This window comes from Ptychodera flava, unplaced genomic scaffold (assembly GCF_041260155.1).
Source record: "Ptychodera flava strain L36383 unplaced genomic scaffold, AS_Pfla_20210202 Scaffold_48__1_contigs__length_985763_pilon, whole genome shotgun sequence".
NCBI lineage: Eukaryota > Metazoa > Hemichordata > Enteropneusta > Ptychoderidae > Ptychodera > Ptychodera flava.
The window spans coordinates 737,447-745,377 of NW_027248370.1; the positions used below are offsets into that span (position 1 = coordinate 737,447).

General features: G+C 36.5%; 1 long non-coding RNA gene across 1 annotated transcript; it reads left to right on the forward strand.

The window, feature by feature from the left end:
• Window positions 1-4,153: 4,153 nt before the first annotated feature.
• Window positions 4,154-5,638, forward strand: LOC139128285 (uncharacterized). The gene is made up of 3 exons (XR_011551245.1): window positions 4,154-4,183; window positions 4,708-4,787; window positions 5,479-5,638. It is a non-coding gene; the product is annotated as an uncharacterized lncRNA (long non-coding RNA).
• The last annotated feature ends 2,293 nt before the right edge of the window (window positions 5,639-7,931 follow it).

The window sequence follows — 7,931 nt, forward strand, 5'->3', positions numbered from 1 at the left end:
TTTGGCTTCCAAATATGGATTCAAGTAATGACAGGGAATGCAAAAGCTATCTTTGAAAATCAGATAATATATTTTGGTGAGCATTGCAAAGTGCATGTGTAGAAAAGATACAGCTAATGGGGTTTTACTGTCTATTTCAGGTATTATTTACTTTTATGTCTAAGCACACATCCAGACATATATTGCCTTCAAAAATGATTGCAAGGACTGCTGAGACTTTGGTTTAGTCATCTTGGTATTCCATTTCAGATAGAATAAATATTTCTGTGTCATGCATTTTGTAATTTATCTAAGGGTACTACACCCACACATTTTTTGAAACACATACAACACTTATTCCAAGCTTCCATATTGCCACAACTAAATAAAATTGCAGGACAGTCAGGAATATTGTTAAGGTTAACATTTATTGCAAAATTAAATCAAAAAAAGCAAAACATTCTTCTTGCACTTGCTGTGTCAGTTCTTTCACTGTATAGATGTTCCGTGATCTGCAAGTAGAAACAATGTTATGACAATACTTTTAATGGGAATATAATAACATTTTTAGGTATGTATCAATTAAAAAAAATACACCTTGTGTCTTCTTAATGTAAATGTATATTAACGTGGTAAATTATATTAGTATCAACTGAATCAATTATTTTCTTGCTATACATGTAATATGATTATGTAAATGAGCATACCTTCCCCTAAATACCCTATTCACTTCATAGGTACTTGTTTGTACTCACTGCTATTTAGTGATTTCCTAATATAATGATATTGTTCGTTATCTACTACTCTACTTTCTCTTTCTATTGTGTATCAATAATATACAACATCCCTGCATCTGTTTAAGTCACTTCTCATCCAACTTAGCAGTATTCATGTATTCAAGCCAAGATTTCTATATACACTATACTGTTAGACAGCCAGGTCATCTGCCTACTTAGTGGTTATCCTGCCGGGTGTACTAGACTTTTCTCAGTTAAAGGTTTACAGTCACCTGTAATCTAAATATGCCCATATATGTTCAAAGGGCGTTCCTTGGTATTCAAATGCCCGTGTGGGGGGCGCTGTTTTTAAAATCGGACACCCGCTTAAAATCTGTGATTGGTTAGATTTTCTCTTTCCATGGTAACCTTGGCAAAATTGGAACAGGTGACAGTATACCTTTAATATCCCTGAGCACAATACAGTCAGGTCATCTGCCTACTTAGTGGTTATCCTGCCGGGTGTACTAGATTTTTGTCAGTTACTATCCCTGAACACAACACAGTCAGGTCATCTGCCTACTTAGTGTTATCCTGCCGGGTGTACTAGATTTTTCTCAGTTACTATCCCTGAACACAACACAGTCAGGTCATCTGCCTACTTAGTGGTTATCCTGCCGGGTGTGTTAGACTTTTCTCAGCTAATATTCCTGAGCACAACACAGTCAGGTCTACTAACCTACCGATATTTAGTCATTAGATACATGTGTAACTGTCACTGCATAGATCACATAGAGCTCTCACATCATCAGCTGTTCCAACACCTAGTCATTTACTCTGGTAGCTTGAGACTTAGGCTGCGTTCACAAATAACGATTGGGGGGGGGGGCTGGAGGAATCACGATAATAATCTTATTTTTTTCAGATCCCCCCTCAACACCCTAAATAATTTTCAAATGCCCCCTCTATATGATCAAAATTTTTCAAGTCCCCCCAACTATCACAATCCCACATATTTGTAAAGGATGTGTATGCAGAAAAAATCACGTATTGCGGCGTTCCGCTCACAGGTGTTCAACACTACCTGCTATTAGTACTTTATAAGTCATATTCCTGAGACAAGTTCTTAAATTGATTCATCTTAAAGGCATCAGTGAACTTTTTGGATTTGTCATCCAACTCTGGCAAGGTCAATTGTTGCTGACGAAGAGCACACAAAATGACGATCATGAGAGAGTAGGCAAATTATGAATTCTGGCTCATTGTCATATTGTCAAAAACTGAGCACAGTCACCTACCAGAAATTTGTTTCAAAAGTACAAGACATATATGAATTAGGCCTAAGTGCTACTCAAAATTGACAATACTGTTGGCTAAAAAATTCCATCAAATAAATGTTTTAATCTCTGAAATTTTGGGTGTAATAATGGCAAATTTGGCTAAAAAATAAATAATTCCATTTAGTCACATATTTTTTCATTAAATCCTCACTGTTCAAAGTTTTACTTTTGTATTATTTTATGACAAGAATGTGAAAATATAGAAAATCAAGCATGGTGACCCCATCTTTTTTCTTTAATATTTGATTATTCTCATATGCCACAATTCAAAAATTCGCGATAACTTTTCAAGTCTCCTGGTCTTCAATATGTTGCTCTCTGGCCTTTATGTTTCACTGTCATGATCGTCATTTGACTGAAACTCTTCTTCAACTATCGTGTACATCAGAGTCAGAGCTATCTCTGCACTGCTCAGGTATGCAGTAACATTGACACTACAGTAGCAGTGCAGAATCTAATAGTGATACTTTGATAATTTTGACAATATTTTTGTTCTTTATACAACTGAGTTCTTGTTCTACACCCTATGGCATCTTGAACTGTCCAGTATTCAGCTTGCTATCACAGCCTGTGTATGTGTACCATGCATTTGTATATCTGACTGTCAGTCTGAACTCTAATTAAATTGTCACCAAATACATATTTGTATATACAGGTTTTGTCGACAAACTGAATATTGTGTGTTTGAGCATGCTGTAGGGAGACAGCAAGAAACTGTAGTTGATATATTGCATAGAAATATCGCAAAAATCATCAACATTTGCAGCTTCTGCCCTGTATAACTAGGCTCATTTGGCTTTTTACGACAAATCACACATGTTTAGATATTTTCAAGATAAAAGTCATGAAATTTAACAAAAATGGGTCTAGATTTTGTTAAATTATTACCAACATTACAACAATTCGATGACATAAAAATGGTATTCATTTTTCATTGAATTACCTACAAAAACTTTGAATTGGAAAATGTAAAACATAAAAGGGAACCAAAAAATTTTCAAGTCCCCCCTACAGGTAGAGCAAAATTTTCAAGTCCCCCCTACAGGTAGAGCAAAATTTTCAAGTCCCCCCTCTACTATCCCAAAATTTTCGAATCCCCCCCCCCGAATTCCTCCAGCCCCCCTAAACGTTTTTTGTGAATGCAGCCTTACGAGTTTTATGCTTGTAGTATTTTATCCTACACATAAACAGATGCTTTATATTTTAGAATGCAGCTTTTAGCATATCAAACAGGGCCATCAGATCTGTGTAAAAATATTTTCTGATGAAAGGGAAGAAATGTTATTTCTCTACACAGAATGTTGCAATGGAAACTAATGAAACTGTCAGATACGGAGGAAGATTTTCCGCTTATCCCAAAGAGATGTTCTGCAAAATAACAGTTCCGTTAAACCCTGCAATATTATTTTAGTTGCAATCGATTACCAGACATGTTGTACGGCCTCCTTGGTTGCTTTGTGTTCACTTCCGGTTCGTACATAGCTGAAAATAAATCGCTCTCAGAATGCCATCTGGTCTTCCCCAAGTCCGATTTTGCTTCAGCACATTAAATGATGAATAAGGATAATAAATTTACTAAAACTTTAGAAATTAAACCCATGAGACGGAAATGTTAACTTCTCAAACGACGGTATTAATTTCGCAAGTTTCTGCCAGATATGTCATAACCCATCCACAATTGACATTGAAAGTTTTTGCCGTATTTCCGAAAAAAATGTCAAATTTCTGGGGAAAAGCCATCAAACAACTGTCGGACCATCAATCTACTAGAACCAACGCACTTAAACATATTTATCTAATTTAACGGTCAAAATTTAATGAAATTTGGAGAGCTCAGCTTACCTGATGTGTCGCCCTGTCCTGAGTCAGCTTCTACTCGGTGGCGCCCGTCGTCTCGCCTTAACGACGACAGAATCTGGAATAGACACGCCTAGCAACAACGGAAAAATCGCCTATGTGCGTCCGCACTGTTAAGTAATAACATGCATCAAAGCCTATGCATTAACAGATACGGCTTCTGGATCGGTCTTAGTGACAGCCTGACAGAGGGTGAATTCATCTGCGACTTCGACTATAGCAACTGGGCATCGGGCGAACCAAACAACAACACAAAGAAGACGCTTCGGGACAAGATTGCGTACAGCTTTGGTAAGAATACGCTCAAATTCAAACGAATGGTAAAAGCTATATTCAATGTCAAGACTTTCAATGATCGCATCAAAACAAGCTTTCTTATATTAACCATTCTCACTAACGAAACTCGCTCAAAGCGATAGTTTGTTCACCGCTGTCCCTTCTATTCCCCACCGAGTATAAAATTCGGCATTCTTACGAGTTAACCAGAAACAATAGCATTTTATCCACCAAATCGTATTCAGGTATCTGCCACATGGTATAATAGCCAAAGCCATATCTTATCATTACTTATGCTAGATTTTTCAGTCCAGTGTAGTTTTATATAATTATAATAAGATGAACTGACCATTGTCACTGTTTCGCTTCCTCTATGTACCTCTATCAGTCTTTCTGTCTGTCTGTTTTATGGTTTTTTTGTTTGTCTGTTTTTGTCTATCTCTTTTTCTCTGCTTTTTTATAAATTCACTCTAGGTTTTGTATACTACCTCGTGACAGAATTCACCCTTAAAAAGTGTGTCGTTGATATATATCAACAGGTTCAGGGGCGCTCACAACGGTCTGTGGGACGATGAATACTGCGACTTCCGGCCAAAGGGCATAGTCTGTGAAATTCCAGGTATGCACAAAATAACTATGTGTTATTTATGTCATGTAATGTAAGCAACAGAGTAGATTCTATATATCGTTGCCGATTCAAACATTCAATTACAGTTGTTTTAAAACTAGAAAATCGGAGTATTACAAGATATCATATGGTATGATACATTAAAAGAAGCCTATGTGCGATGAAAGGTATACAGTCACCTGTAATCTAAATATGCCCAGATATGGTCAAAGGGTCGTTTCTTGGTATTCAAAATTCCCATGTTAGGGCGCTGTTTTAAAAAGCGGCCACCCGCGTAAAATCTTTGAGTGGCTAGATTTTCTCTTTCCATGGTAACTGGAGAAAAATTGGAACCGGTGACAGTATACCATTAATCTTAAAATCCTTGTCGGAAGACGCAATTTCAATTTTCTATCTGTCTTGGCTTTTAGACATATGTCTAAAAACATAAGTTACAATCATCGCATTAAAGGTAGCAAAATACCCAAACCTCTTACAGACTGCTATTTTCAAATAGATCCGAGTACGAGCTTACATTGGCTCCTCGGGCATCTAACTTAGTTGCAACTTCCCACAGATACAAGACATCACTAAAGAGTTTCTTATACATTAGTTGAAGCAATTTCTAAAGTGTTTTTTAAGCCAAGCACACACACACATTCAGTATGTCTTAATCGTGGCCTCTTTTCTTTCTTTGTTTCAGACCCTCATTGCCATTCCTTGGGAGCGTAGAAACTCAACCGATCGTTTCGTACATAAAACACAGGATACGTCCCGGCACTATCTGAGCTAGTGTCGATAATCAATCCTTCTTTGTCCCTTCACTGTAGCTAACTGAGAGATTATCGTCAAGTTGTGAAAAAGTCACTCTTAAATAAATCATTTTTAAAGCAATAATGTCGTCCTGCATGGTTTTATTTTGAAAATGGTATGTCGGGAACTATAACAAAACGTATTTTAGAGTATATCCCTGCCAATAAAAGCTTTGTCAACGATAAAAATGCATCCTTGCCTAGAGTAGCAGATAATATATTTTGATCCAGCTATCATTGTCTGAAAGAGGCTACAGTTTCCCTATTGATGGTATATTCGAAGACGGGTAACAACTGGTCCCCCTCTCAAATCGAAAATATCGATAAATTAATATGTACAATGATGCAATCTGAGAGGTATTTCAATTTATTTTGCACCAAATAAACAATTGCGAACCCCCCTTCTTTCTCTTCATATTTTGAGCAACACCTCCTTCCCCTCCTTGTAGATTTCGGGGTTTTTTTGAGTGACCGGGCACTTCATAGTCCAATATCGGATAAAAGTCTACCAACTTGTGAAGCATTTCCGTCGAATAATTGAGCCGCTAGGTGACTGTGTCGAGGGAATATGTCAAGAAGATGATAGTATGTAAGATTAGTAGAAATGAAATTTCCCTGCAGATGACGGAAAGACTCAGCCGTTTTGAGCCGCTCTTGCGTCTTGCTCGGACTGCAGTTTAAAGCCGAATAGCGCCCGCAATAGACGGCTTGATATATTGTCTACTATCGGGAAAAGGCTAACTCGTAAAGGTTGTACTGGCATTCGAAAAAGTTCGAACCGGACAAAAATGTCCCAATTTTGTCAACATAGGGTTCGACTGGGGTAAACAACCTTAAAGGCAAAGGTCATCAACCTTAAAGGCAAATTCATATTCATTGGCAAGGTGTAGAGAGGCTGACCGGAAATAGGCCTGAAATGGAATGGATTAATTCGAATTACTGCCTAGGACTGCCTGGGAAAAGTATTACCAACTTGATCGTTTTTAACGAGTACAAAAGTATGTACTTCATACCGCTGTCAGTAATTAAAAAAATTCTATGGTACAAATAAACTCATCTCCTCGGTATTCTATGCGTACAATTACTAATGAAGGAGGAATGTCCATGCAAGGTCCATAAATACTGTAGTTGCTGCTAAGGTTTGATATTTGAGTAGTTTCAAAATCTGTGCGTTCGGAATTTACCGTGAATTTTGCCGTACGTACGTACTTCGTTGAACAGCCCCTAACTGCCAACGCTACAATCAGCTGTTTTCAAACGTTAACCCTGGTAGTTTTGCGAACATTAAACTGTGTTCATTTTTCATCTGTTGATATTACACAAAATTTACAAAATGATATTTGACAATAGAAATGAATACTCTTTCAATGATGTATGGGAATAAAGTCAGCATGCCATGGTTATTATTATAATAAATGTATGTAAACAACCTTTATTTTTAAACAGCATTAACGTAAACTGGGGAAAATGACAGACAGGGGTAGTGCAGGAATCGGGAATTGATAAACAAGACAAGTTGAAAGACGGGCAAATGAAGAGAATGAAAAATCTAAGGAAAGGAAAGGAAAAATCATAACCCTGACTCTAGATTTCAATGCTAAGGAAAATTGAGTACAACAAGATGACAGTTTTTTACTAGGGGGAGTAATATTCTTCTGTAAAAAGGACAGCTCCAGGGGGATTATTCTGTACTGTGAGTTGATCAGTTGAACAATGACTTATTTTATTCATATTCCTATGATTTTGGTTTTTTGAATATCAGAATTTCTCAAATGTAACATTTAAGAAATTTTACAGATCTAAAATATATTTATTCTTTTTTGTTATTAATCAAGTTTAACTGTCCAAAATTTGACAGAGCTAGCTTAAAAACTCTGAAAGTTACAGTAGTTTTAAAATGGCAAATAATAGCTTTTTGACTGGTAGTATACACGGTGCCGTCCAATTTTCAACTCTGTCTCACAAAATTTTAGGCATTTTCAAGTCTCTGTGTAAAGAAAACAAAAGCTACTTATACCGTACTCTTACAAATATTGCACAAAAGTATTTTAAGCAGATTAGTTAGAGAATTAATGTTATTATACAACTATATTTTTTCATAGGGATATACCCACAAAATGACTCTTTTACCCATATGTTGAAATATTTTGACCATTTGTCAAAAAAATCGAGCATATTTTAATTCTAAAAAATCATAACCCTGAAGTAGACAAGATAAAACCATCATTCAAACAGATTTTTGAATCCTGAGACAAGATCTTCAAGAAAACATACAATTCAAGTAAGTTTAACCAAGAACAAAAAGGGCCTGGTATCCCTACTTATAGCAGGCTCGTCTCAAACA